General features: G+C 40.2%; 1 protein-coding gene across 2 annotated transcripts in view; it reads left to right on the forward strand.

The window, feature by feature from the left end:
• LOC126284068 (endoglucanase E-4-like) overlaps nt 1-12,429 on the forward strand; it is a 370,904-nt gene that overhangs the window by 23,842 nt on the left and 334,633 nt on the right. The window contains exon 1 of one of the 2 annotated variants that reach the window (XM_049982696.1): nt 4,613-4,779. The exons of the other annotated variant lie outside the window; for it this stretch is intronic. The gene's annotated coding sequence lies outside the window, so the exon portion shown is untranslated. Of the gene's footprint in view, nt 1-4,612; nt 4,780-12,429 lie in introns of those variants that run through there. 2 annotated transcript variants of the gene reach the window in all.

The raw sequence follows: 12,429 nt of genomic DNA on the forward strand, positions 1-12,429 counted from the left end.
CATATAGCTCGAACAGCCCGTTTTTGAGCCAAAAATACCCTTTTTGAATCAGAAGAATTATCCCAAAAAAATACCATATGACATAAGCGTATGAAAATATGCGAAGTAGACTACTTTTCATGTTGAACTGTCAATTATTTCAGATACTGTTCTAATGGTAAATAAAGCAGCATTTAGTTTCTGAACAAGATCCTGAACATGGGCTTTCCACAACAGCTTACTATCTAACCGAACGCCTAGGAACTTGAACTGTTCCGTCTCGCTTATAATATGCCCATTCTGTCTGATCAAAATATCAATTCTTGTTGAATTGTGAGTTAGAAACTGTAAAAACTGAGTCTTACTGTGATCTAGCATCAAATTATTTTCCACGAGCCACAAACGTATTTCATGAACTACATTATTTGATAATGTTTCAGTATTACACACAAGATCCTTCACTACTAAGCTGGTGTCATCAGCAAACAGAAATATTTTTGAATCACCTGTAATACTAGAAGGCATATCATTTATATAAATAAGAAACAGCAGTTGCCCCAGCATCGACCCTTGGGGAAGGCCCACTTAACAGTCCCCCATTGGGCCTGAACATCACTACCACTCTCAATATTGCGGAGAATTACCATCTGCTTTCTGTTCTTAAGGTAAGAGGCGAACCAATTGTAAGCTACGCCCCTTACTCCATAATGGTCCAACTTCTGCAGTAATATTTTGTTGTCAACACAGTCAAAAGCCTTCGTTAAATCAAAGAAAACACCTAGCGTTCGCAACCTTTTATTTAATCCGTCCAAAACCTCACAGAGAAAAGAGAATATAGCATTTGCAATTGTTAAACCATTTCTAAAACCAAACTGTACATTTGACAGCAAATTATGTGAATTTAAATGCTCCAGTAACCTTGTATATACAACCTTCCCGATAACTTTAGCAAACAACGATGGCATAGAAATAGGTCTATAATTGTCAACATTATCCCTGTCTCCCTTTTTATAAAGTGGCTTCACTACCGAGTACTTTAATCAGTCAGGAAACCGACCACTCCTAAAGGAAGAGTTACCGATATCGCTAAGTAATGGGCTAATATACATAGAACAATACTTCAGTATTCTGCTAGATACCCCGTCATATCCGTGAGAGTTCTTGGTCTTTAGTGATTTAATTATTAACTCAATCTCCCTCTTGTCAGTATCATGGAGGAGAATTTCAGGTAACAGTCTCGGAACACTTTTTTCTACGAGCGCTGTATGATTCCCTGTTGGGACTAGGTTTTTATTTAGGTCACCTGCTATATTCAGAAAGTGGTTATTAAATACTGTACACACATGCGACTTATCAGTAACACGGACATTCCCACTACGTATTGATTCTATATCCACGACCTGTGTCTGCAGACCAGCCACTTCCTTTACGACTGACCATGTGGTTTTAATTTTATCCTGAGACTTAGCTATTCTATCTGCATATCACATACTTTTTGCCTTCCTAATAACTTTTTTAAGCACCTTACAATACTGTTTGTAATGGGCTGCTGCATTTAGATTTTGACTGTTTCTAACGTTTTAATATAACTGCCACTTTGTTCTACAGGATATTCTTATCCCTCTAATCAGCCACCCAGGCTGCCTGTTTGTGCTAGTACCCTGTTGTTTTGAACGTTCTAACAGAAAGCAACTTTCAAAGAGCACAAGAAAAGTCTTGAGGAAAGCATTATATTTATCGTCTACCATATCAGCACTACAAACATCTTGCCACTCTTGTTCCTTGATAAGGTTTACAAAGGTCTCTACAACAACTGGATCATCTTTCCTAAAAAGTTGATAACTATATTTAACATATGTTGCAGCACAAAAATCTTTTAGAGTTAAAACTTGTGCATCATGATCTGAAAGGCCATTCACTTTTTTGCTAACAGAATGCCCTTCTAGTAATGAGGAATGAACAAAAATTTTCTCTATTGTTGTTCTACTGTTCTCTTGCACTCTCGTTGGAAAGAATACGGTTTGCATAAGATTATATGAATTAAGGGGGTCTACCAGCATCCTTTTCCTTGCAAAATCACTTATACAATTAATATTGAAGTCACCACATATAACTAACTTTTTGTATTTCCTAAAAAGTGAACCAAGAACCTCTTCTAGCTTTAGCAAAAATGTTGTGTAATCGGAGTCTAACAACAGTTGGAAGTTGAACTCCACTAAATTTAACCACACCTGCACAACATTCAAACACCTTTTCAGTGCAGTACTTTGAAACATCAATTGACTCATATGGGATACCGTTTTTCACGTACATGCCTACTCCCCCACAATGCAAAGAGCTTCTAGAAAAGCTGCCAGCCAACCTGTATACTGGTAAGGGAAGCCTCTGAATTATCTCCTTATTCAAGAAGTGTTCAGATATACCAGTAATTTCAGAGTCAGCATCTATAAGCAGTTCACTAACTTTATCTCTAATACCTTGAATATTTTGATGAAATATACAAATTCCCTTATTACTCGGATACCTAAGCTTGGTCGAAAGTGCATTCTTTGTTAGAGAGACTTCCCTTAAGCAGGAATACCTATCAGCTGACTTCAATCTAAAAAAGGTGCAGCTCTAGCACCCACTAGTACAGGAATTTTCCTATGAGTGATCCCACCAACCCCACCTATGCTGTCACCTACAAGCTTTGCCAACCTCCCATTTCCATACCTGTTGAGGTGCGTGCCATGTCTAGTGAAACCCGTCCTGCTGATAGACTCCACCGACACCACTGAAATGTGACTCATGCCTTCTGTCATCAGAGCACCCCCAAGTCTCATTTTATTACACTTGACGGCTGTATTAAGATGAGGCCGATCGTGACGCTGAAACAGTTCCACGAAATGCACATTCGTGTTGCCAGTCTGAGTGGCTATCTTTTCCAGATCGCCATCTGTCATTTGGCACGATACCCCACAGGGCAACAACTCTAAGAAGCAACGCCAAGCCAAAGAACTACTTGCATTGGGGCCGCAGGTGGACCAAGGTGTTATTGACTTGCTCACTTTGTGAAGCTCTTTCTCTTGGATAAATGGCCATTTTTTTTCTGAAATTGTAATAATTTGGTAGGGAATTATCATAATCCTACCTGGAAATTAAAGCTCTGTCTTCCTCGTACCTGGTTTTCTAGTTAAAATTTTGGAATGTGTGGTACTGCATTCGATCCAGAAATTCCTTACCGACTACAACATACAAGTCTCTGAACCACTCTCTGAAAAGTTTGAATTCCGTGCCAAAGTGCTCCACTATCCATCACTCCCTCGATTTTTACAGCAAAGAGTCAAGAAGAGAGCAGTGAGGGCGTATTCTATGACATAGAAAAGGCTTTCGGTGGGATCTGGCATGATGGCTGTGTATGCAAATTAGACTCCATAGGTTGGCCACGACATAAGCACCATATGCACGATTCGTGGACAGGACCGTGGAGATTAGATTAACTGCTAATATAATTGCGTAGGCTTCCGTGGCCAGAGTCACTCCACATAAAAAGTTTTCTGGGTGTGGTTCCGCGTCATATTGTATGAAACTACTGCTGCTGGAGAAAAACTAGCGTTTTGGCCACGGTTACAGCGCCCTTCATCTGGGTCTACCGGTGCATTCTAGCTATGCATTGTCCCTTATATTTTGTTGCTACTGTTCACTGCGTATGCCATTACGTTATAATTTAAGAAGATAGTTCGTTTCATTGGTCCCGAACTGTATTATGCGAATAGTTTTGAAAGAACAATAGGCGATTAGATTTGATTACGTTTATGACGGGTTAACGATGCTTCGATATACACTCACATTATTATAAGGATGATATGATGGGCGTTCCTGACAACTGTTGATAGGGATTGTGTTTGTGATAAGTAATGGGGAGAATATTATATGCAAAAGAGATATCTGCGAGGAAAGGAACTGATACATAAGATGTAAGATGTAGATTAGGAGATTAGTATGCAAGAAAAGGTTGGGATGGGTAAAGGAACGAGGGCATGTCAGGGATGAATACATGGTATGGGAGGGCAGAGTTATAGCTTACCAACCATATCAATCTGTCTTCAACTCACAGAGGAGGATAATGTGAGACCGTGTGTGTTTTTCTTTATTAACCAGCGTTTACGCAAAGTTTCTTCTTTCCTTTTTTTAGTCACGCAAAACGCAAATTGTCAAAACCAGTAAATCATTGCCGTCCGAGCTCTACATATTCGAAAGACAAACTATTGTTCGAGCACTTTCGGAATTTGTGATGACTGAGTGCATGCTTGCACAGAATGTTCGCATATGTACACTTTTTGTCCTTGCAGTTACGAATGTGCATACACTTTAAATTTAAATATCGTGGAAATTTCAGTATGTACTGCACACGCTCTGCATTGCGATTTATCGGGTTCCGCGGTCCTAGGACCTACTATGACAGTGCATAGTTCATCGGCAGTTAACATCAGCCGGCTCTTCAAAAAAAGGGCGGTCGTCCTGGAAACAGGCTTTCGGGCTTTCTTGCCCGAGAGGGAAAAGACGCCGCCGACTGAGGTGTCGCGCTGCTCCTCCGCCAGAGGCGCTGGCGTCGTCTCACGGCGGGTTGTGTTGTGCGGGGTCCAGGCTTGGCGTTAGTCGTCGGCAAACAGCCGGTGAGAACGGAAGTTTGGTGTACCGGTCGGCTCGCAGAAAGGCGCGCGCGCTCGCGATCACCGATACGTGAGGCATCTCCGTGCTCGAACCAAGGACTCGCCGCTCTGTTTCTGGAGTCGTAAGAGGCCCAGACGCGACACCGAGGTAAGCGGCGGATGTAGGATGGCGGCTGCCACAGAACTGATAGAACCTTATGACAAAAAAGAAAGCAATACAACTTTCTGTAAACCATCTCAGAAAATACTAATGACAAAGCCATGTTAATACGAAGGTGAAATTATCTGCCACATAAAACAGTCGTTTCCGACTTTCAGTCATCGTTGCCACAGTTTTTGGGAGCTCAATTTTTTTCGTTAAAATGATGGCGCTTGATTGTGTTTATCACCATGCTAGTACGTCCTTAATAAACTATCTAAACTGCAATGTAGCTATATCGGTGAGTAGAGTAAAAGGTGATTATGTTGATACAAAGTGTACTTGTTAATAACCAAACCATGTGAAATATCAAATGTTTCTTTCTGAGGGGTATTATATTTCACGTTGAAATTGAAGACACGAGTGACGTTCACACTAAATTAGCACATGACACGATAACGCGACATAAAAATAAAACTGATTTTGCTCTCATAGCGTTTCAGTGGAACATCTGATAGAAGTTGACATCGTTCAACACACTCCATGTATCGAATGAACTGTCACCAAATAAGTTTGTAATGTCTATATTTCTGTCACATATTATGTTCAAATTTCTGATAAAATCCGATATTCTTACTTGTCTATGACAACAGATGCTTTGAATTATTTATCGTCTCAGTTATCACAATAACTGTTGTCAGATACACCGTAACCAAATCTCTGGCATTGTAAGAGAAGTGCTTTTTTTTCCTACCGGTCTCATTCATTTTTGACCATTTAGAAAGGCTACCACTTCGAACACACCTTCTGTCGATGCGTTTTAAAATTTTCTCTGCTGTTTCTTACGTGCTGCTATTGAAATGGCAGCCTTTGAAACCTACAACATGGTTTTATGTGGTTCACGGGTATACTCGTAATCTCGTTTTCGTTAAATTGTCCTAATCACCACTACACAAAACACAAGCTGTGGCTCAGTTCGCTGTGAAAATGACCTTGTAATTTAGTGAGGGGACTTCGGCGACAGGACTTTTTTTTCTCTTTTTTTTTTTTTTTTTTAAGCGTAGTAATAACGTCCTTCGCAGTAGTCGAACATGATCGACTCCACAAACTCATGTCACGCCATTCTTTTCGGAAACATACTTCTTCTCAGTAGCCTTCGAGGGAAGATGTATACATATCTTAAGACTACCTCTGAAATTGGTTTCTGGAATTTGCTATGCAAATATTTGCGAAATTTTAGACATCTCTCTTCACGTGTTAGCCTCATCCAATGACAAAATACTGTGGCTACTCGCGCTACTCAGTTTCGTAAGCGCTCAATGGAGTAAAAAAAATCGTCGAATAATATGCTATTCCTCTTTTTCAAATAACTATTTGTCTCTCTTGATGCACCAATTGTTTAGTACAATATTTGCAGAATATCTTATGGTTTGCTCTCGTTTCTTCTCTTTTCATCATGAGTAACTTAGTCTGTTACATTATTTAATGACACAGCAGCAAAAAACATAGTTTTGCCTGATTTGCACATATAAATGTCTCTCATTTTGGTGATTTGCAGATGGAATTCGTAGTTTACTTGGTATATCTTTCCAGTGGTGTATATGGAATAACCTTCTCTATAGAAGCACACAATCAGGAATTAAGTAAACCTCTTCAGAAGCCTAAGAATTCTAACACGTCTACAGTACAATTCCCCAACGGTATTTCTAGTGAATATTAAGAATGAAATTCACAACCACAACAAATGCTAGAAATATAAAGAATTTTTATCCAGATTGTTATTACTACTAATCATTTTTATTATAAGTGTACTATACCGCTAACTGGAGTGGCTGCCTCTACACCATAATAAATTACTTGGCTGTTTCCAGATTCATGGATGCTCTCCTTCATGATGGAAATTACGGAACATAACGCGACAATGAAAGAAAGTAGCAGTCATGAAAATTGCTAAGACAGGTGGCAGAACTTACGTAACATGAACAAGTCGGGTTTTCACTTGATAAGGAAAGAAACGTTTTGAGAATCATTACGTCGAATGACAAGCAGTTTGACAAATCAGTTGCAATTATGTTTTGATAAATAATATGTTGTTCCATCCATTTTCCACCCCCATTATCTACGTAACACGCCTATAGTGGAAGACGCGAAGTGTGCTCTGCAACATTCTACTATCTTCTCGTTACAACAGCAGCTCATACAGGGTGTTTAAAAATTGACCGGTATATTTGAAACGGCAATACAAACTAAACGAGCAGCGATAGAAACACACCGTTTGTTGCTATATGCTTGGGACAACAGTACATTTTCAGGCAGACAAACTTTCGAAGTTACAGTAGTTACAATTGTCAACAACAGATGGCGCTGCGGTCTGGGAAACTCTATAGTACGATATTTTCCACATATCCACCATGCGTAGCAATAATATGGCGTAGTCTCCGAATGAAATTACCCGAAACCTTTGACAACGTGTCTGGCGGAATGGCTTCACATGCAGATGAGATGTACTGCTTCAGCTGTTCAGTTGTTTCTGGATTCTGGCGGTACACCAGGTCTTTCAAATGTCCCCACAGAAAGAAGTCACAGGGGTTCATGTCTGTCGAATAGGGAGGCCAATCCACGCCGCCTCCTGTATGTTTCGGATAGCCCAAAGCAATCACACGATCATCTAAATATTCATTCAGGAAATTAAAGATGTCGGCCGTGCGATGTGGCCGGGCACCATCTTGCATAAACCACGAGGTGTTCGCAGTGTCGTCTAAGGCAGTTTGTACCGCCACAAATTCACGAAGAATGTCCATATAGCGTGATGCAGTAATCGTTTCGGATCTAAAAATGGGTAACACGGCGAACGGAAACCCGAGGCCGCTGTTGGATCACCTGCTGCACTAGCTGCGCGTTGCCCTCTGTGGTTGCCGTATGCGGTCGCCCTACCTTTCCAGCACGTTCATTCGTCACGTTCCCAGTCCGTTGAAATTTTTCAAACAGATCTTTTATTGTAGCGCTTTTCGGTCTTTTGGTTACATTATACCTCCGTTGAAAACTTCGTCTTGTTGCAACAACACTGTGTTCGAGGCGGTGGAATTCCAACACCAGAAAAATCGTCTGTTCTAAGGAATAAACCATGTTGTCCACAGCACACTTGCTCGTTGTGAACAGAACACGCTTACAGCAGAAAGATGACGTACAGAATGGCGCACCCACCGACTGCGTTGTCTTCTGTATCTGTCACATCATTTACAGCGCCATCTGTTGTTGAAAACGTACTGTTGTCCCAAGCATATTGCAACAAACGGTGTATTCCTATCGCTGCTCGTTTAGTTTTTATTGCCGTTTCAGATATACCGGTCATTTTTGAAACACCCTGTATGTTATCACATGACAACCAGTCCCCTAAGTGGAAGTGACAGCTAGAGACAAAAACATGCCTAAAGACGGCTCATAAAGGATCACTAACTCACCGTTAGCCAGGGAATTCCGCTTCCCGTGGCAGATGAGTCACTGTAGCGACCTATTAAGTCAGTAGCCTTACCCACATACCAAGTCCCCAAGTATTTTATTCTGTAATTTGTTCTCTTTAAAAAAATATTCTATCCAGTGTTATGCAAGCAAAAGAAAAGTTTTAGAAGTCGTAAGGAATGAGTTCAGAACAAATTAGTGCAAAGCTAGCGTCGAATCGAACAGCTCATTTCTTCACGCGAAAAATCATCAACAAATTTCTATTTACATTGAAGAAAGGGAAAAAAAGTACTTCTCAAAAGCAAGAAATAGGACACAGAGATCGATCTGACATTTCGAAGAAGTACGAAGGCTATTCGAAAAGTAAGTCCGATCGGTCGCGAAATGGAAACCACAGTGAAAATCAAAAATATTTTCTTTGCGACTGTTTGCTACACCTTCCAGCTACTTCTCTACATCGTCGCCGCTCAGACGTAGACTATTGTCGTAGCGTTGTACCAACTTTTCAATATCTTCGTCCTAGACGGCTGCCGCCCGTGTTTACCACCACTTCTCCACGCTGGTCTGCAATTCGTAGTCTGTGCCAAAATGTTGTCTTCATAGCTAGCGGTTCATGTGAGCAGAGATGAAAATCAGAGGGAGCCAAGCCCTGGCCATGGTGGTGGGTGATGAACCATTTTCCATAGTAAACGCTGCAGGGGTGTCCTCGTTTCCCCTGCAGTGAGCGGCCGAGAATATTGTCTGGAAGAAAGAAACGCATGACGTACACTTTATTTGGGGTTACATGAAATCACGTAAAACCTTGCAGGGGCACCCATATTTGGCAGGAGGCGCTATTGTTCTAGGCATCTTTACGAACTCACTGTGTGCTCAGAACTGAAAACAGCAACGTGACGTCTTCGACAGGCACACTAGAGACACTGCCCAACACATCTGTGCAAAGCTTCATCGGATTTTCACTGTCTTTTCCATTTCGCTACCTATCGGACCTCACTTTCCGAACAGCTGCCGCATTGAAATTCATTGAGGCAGCTTCCTCCTAACGTAATACTAGCGGTGTAAAACTATCGTACTATTGTGACGGCCATCTCTGTCTGGCTTGAAACAACCTCCGATTGATCGTTGGACTGTTAACTTCAAGCATTTCGTGATAATTAAGCAGTTCGCACACTGTGGGACGTGGGACGTGTCAACCCCTGCGACATACATCTACATCTACATTTATACTCCATAAGCCACCCAACGGTGTGTGGCGGAGGGCACTTTACGTGCCATTGTCATTACCTCCCTTTCCTGTTCCAGTCGTGTATGGTTCGCGGAAAGTACGATTGCCGGAGAACCTCCGTGCGCGCTCGAATCTCTCTAATTTTACATTTGTGATCTTCTCGAAAGGTATAAGTAGGGGGAAGCAATATATTCGATACCTCATCCAGAAACGCACCCTCTCGAAACCTGGACAGCAAGCTACATCGCGATGCAGAACGCCTCTCTTTCAGAGTCTGCCACTTGAGTTTGGTAAACATCTCCGTAACGCTATCACGGCTACCAAATAACCCTGTGACGAACCCACCGCTCTTCTTTGCATCTTCTCTATCTCTTCTATCAACTCGACCTGGTACGGATCCAACACTGATGAGCAATACTCAAATAGGTCGCACGAGTGTTTTGTAAGCCACCTCCTTTGTTGATGGACTACATTTTTTAGGGACTCTCCCAATGAATCTCAACCTGGCATCCGCCTTACCAACAATTAATTTTATATGATCATTCCATTCCAAATCGTTCCATACGCATACTCCCAGATATTTTACAGATTTAACAGCCACCAGTGTTTGTACCGCTATCATATAATCATACAACAAAGGATCCTTCTTCCTATGTATTCGCAATACATTACATTTGTCTATGTTAAGAGTCAGTTGCCACTCCCTGCACCAAGTGCCTGTCCGCTGCAGATCTTTCTCCATTCCGCTGCAATTTTCTAATACTGCAACTTCTCTGTATACTACAGCATCATCCGCGAAAAGCCGCATGGAACTTCCGACACTATCAACTAGGTCATACTGTTAGAGCACATGTTTACCACTTTCAGAGAGTAAAGGCGCAAGGACACCAGATTTCGTACCTTGTATGGGGTTTGTGCAGTGATTTGTGCATAAAAATTCTAACGACACTGCAGTGCACACAGAAACGTATTACTGACAGATAGACACGCTCTAAATGTGTCCGTCATTTTACCAGTTTGAATATTTGGCTGTGAGAATCCAGATACACATGCTGTACATTTAGTTGCTTTCTGTGCGGGTTTGCAGCCTCAAAGAACCATAAAAAAAGGTAACACCGTCTCATGTTCCACCTAGGCTCCTTTATTCTTAAGTTAATCTATTATTCAGTCATGAATAATTATTTTTGACGTTTTCAAGTAGCACACGCGAATACATGTGTCACCTTCATGTTTCTAACAGGTTTGCTCTGTTATGGAAAGGTAACATGCATGTCCCACAGGTATGGTTCTGGAGAATGTTTGCGTACACATACACACTTTCTACGAAACAGCACATTTGCAGAAACCTTTTGACACGGCATATTTTCGAACACAATTCAAAATAAGTCAAAGAATTTCGACCTTGAATATGCTGCATTTTTACAAATATACAGATTTTATTTACAAGGTGTTAAATTGTAACGACACAAATAGTTGTGAGTACGATATCTTATGAAATGCTTACATTATGAAATACATGTTTTTTTCTACAGAACTTTCATTTTTTCTACACAAACAAGTACCGGTATTTGCTAATGTGACAATTTCATAAGATATAGGCACATTTACCGCATTTACAAATATTTGTATTATTAGAGATATCTATGTAAATAATAATTTAACACCATGTAAATAATATCTACATATTTGTAAAAATCCTTTGACTTGTTTTGAATTGTGTTCGAAAATATGCCGTGTCAAAATGTTACTGCAAATGTGCTGTTTAATAATAAGCGTGTATTTTTACATAAACATTTCCCAGAATCATACACCCACTACTACAAACAGTAAGTTACTTCTCGATTTATCATAATTTAATAAACTTACACTTCATAAAGTGTCATTTTGTAGTACAACAATGTGATCTTGCCAGGCCCCGAACTAAACGAAATGTAAAGTTAATGTACACTAACAAAGCAACTGAAGATGAGCCTCCAGGGCTCGAAATGCATCGGCATTTCAATAAAATCACGATAAGTGGCTGAAGGCGGTTGTTCTTTATTATTACGAGAGTTAGATATTGTAGCGAAGATATCAATTATGTAATGAGGCTTGGAGTAGATGTTCACCTATTGCCAAGGTATACGAGTATGTATGTAATAAAATGTAACTTCTGTAGTACTGTTACGAGAACCTTACCGACGCCTCATGGGCATGATTGAAAGAAGGCGTCCATTCAAAAGAAATATTCTGTGTATGTACCTCTTACTTCCCACTGTTTGACACTGAGGACCGGAACCATCACATACATCGTGGCCTTTCTGTGTGTATGGAAAATTAATAGATATCAAGTTAATACTGAAAGAAATCGAAAAGTTATGTAACATTTTTCACTCCACGAAAACGAGTATTTATTCAGCTATCGCCATTTCTCAGTGGACCAGAAACGAGAAGTCGGATGAAAATAAACTAATTGTAGCGCCATCAAATTATAAAGATTGCACGGATATGCTTCGTCTAAACAAAGCATGTAGGTTGAAAGACTCCACTAAATGTTCCAGTAGTGGACCAAACGAAAAATATTCACAACTTGGTAAGCACTCTACTTCATCAGGGCTTAGCTGTCAGAGCTACAGTACGTGGCATGTATTGTGGCCTCCTAACTGGTCAATTAATAATGTTGCTTGTCTTTAACACGATTTATATGGCCGGTACTTTCGTTTGAAATTTTAATTGCATGGATGTACTGTCTTTTGGTTTTAATGTCATCGAAAGACCTAGGTATGTACTGGCTACAGTACATTCATTAGTAACTATATGCTATTTTAGATCTTATTTATTTTTTTGTGTTCACATATGTTTAACACACTTTGAACGGTTTGTGAGAAAGATTTTCTGATATATATATATATATATATATATATATATATATATATATATATATATATATATATATATATATATATATATATATTGTTGACTCATCTTTTATGGTG

The sequence above is a fragment of the Schistocerca gregaria genome, chromosome 8 (genome assembly GCF_023897955.1).
Source record: "Schistocerca gregaria isolate iqSchGreg1 chromosome 8, iqSchGreg1.2, whole genome shotgun sequence".
In the NCBI taxonomy this organism is placed as follows: Eukaryota; Metazoa; Arthropoda; class Insecta; order Orthoptera; family Acrididae; genus Schistocerca; species Schistocerca gregaria.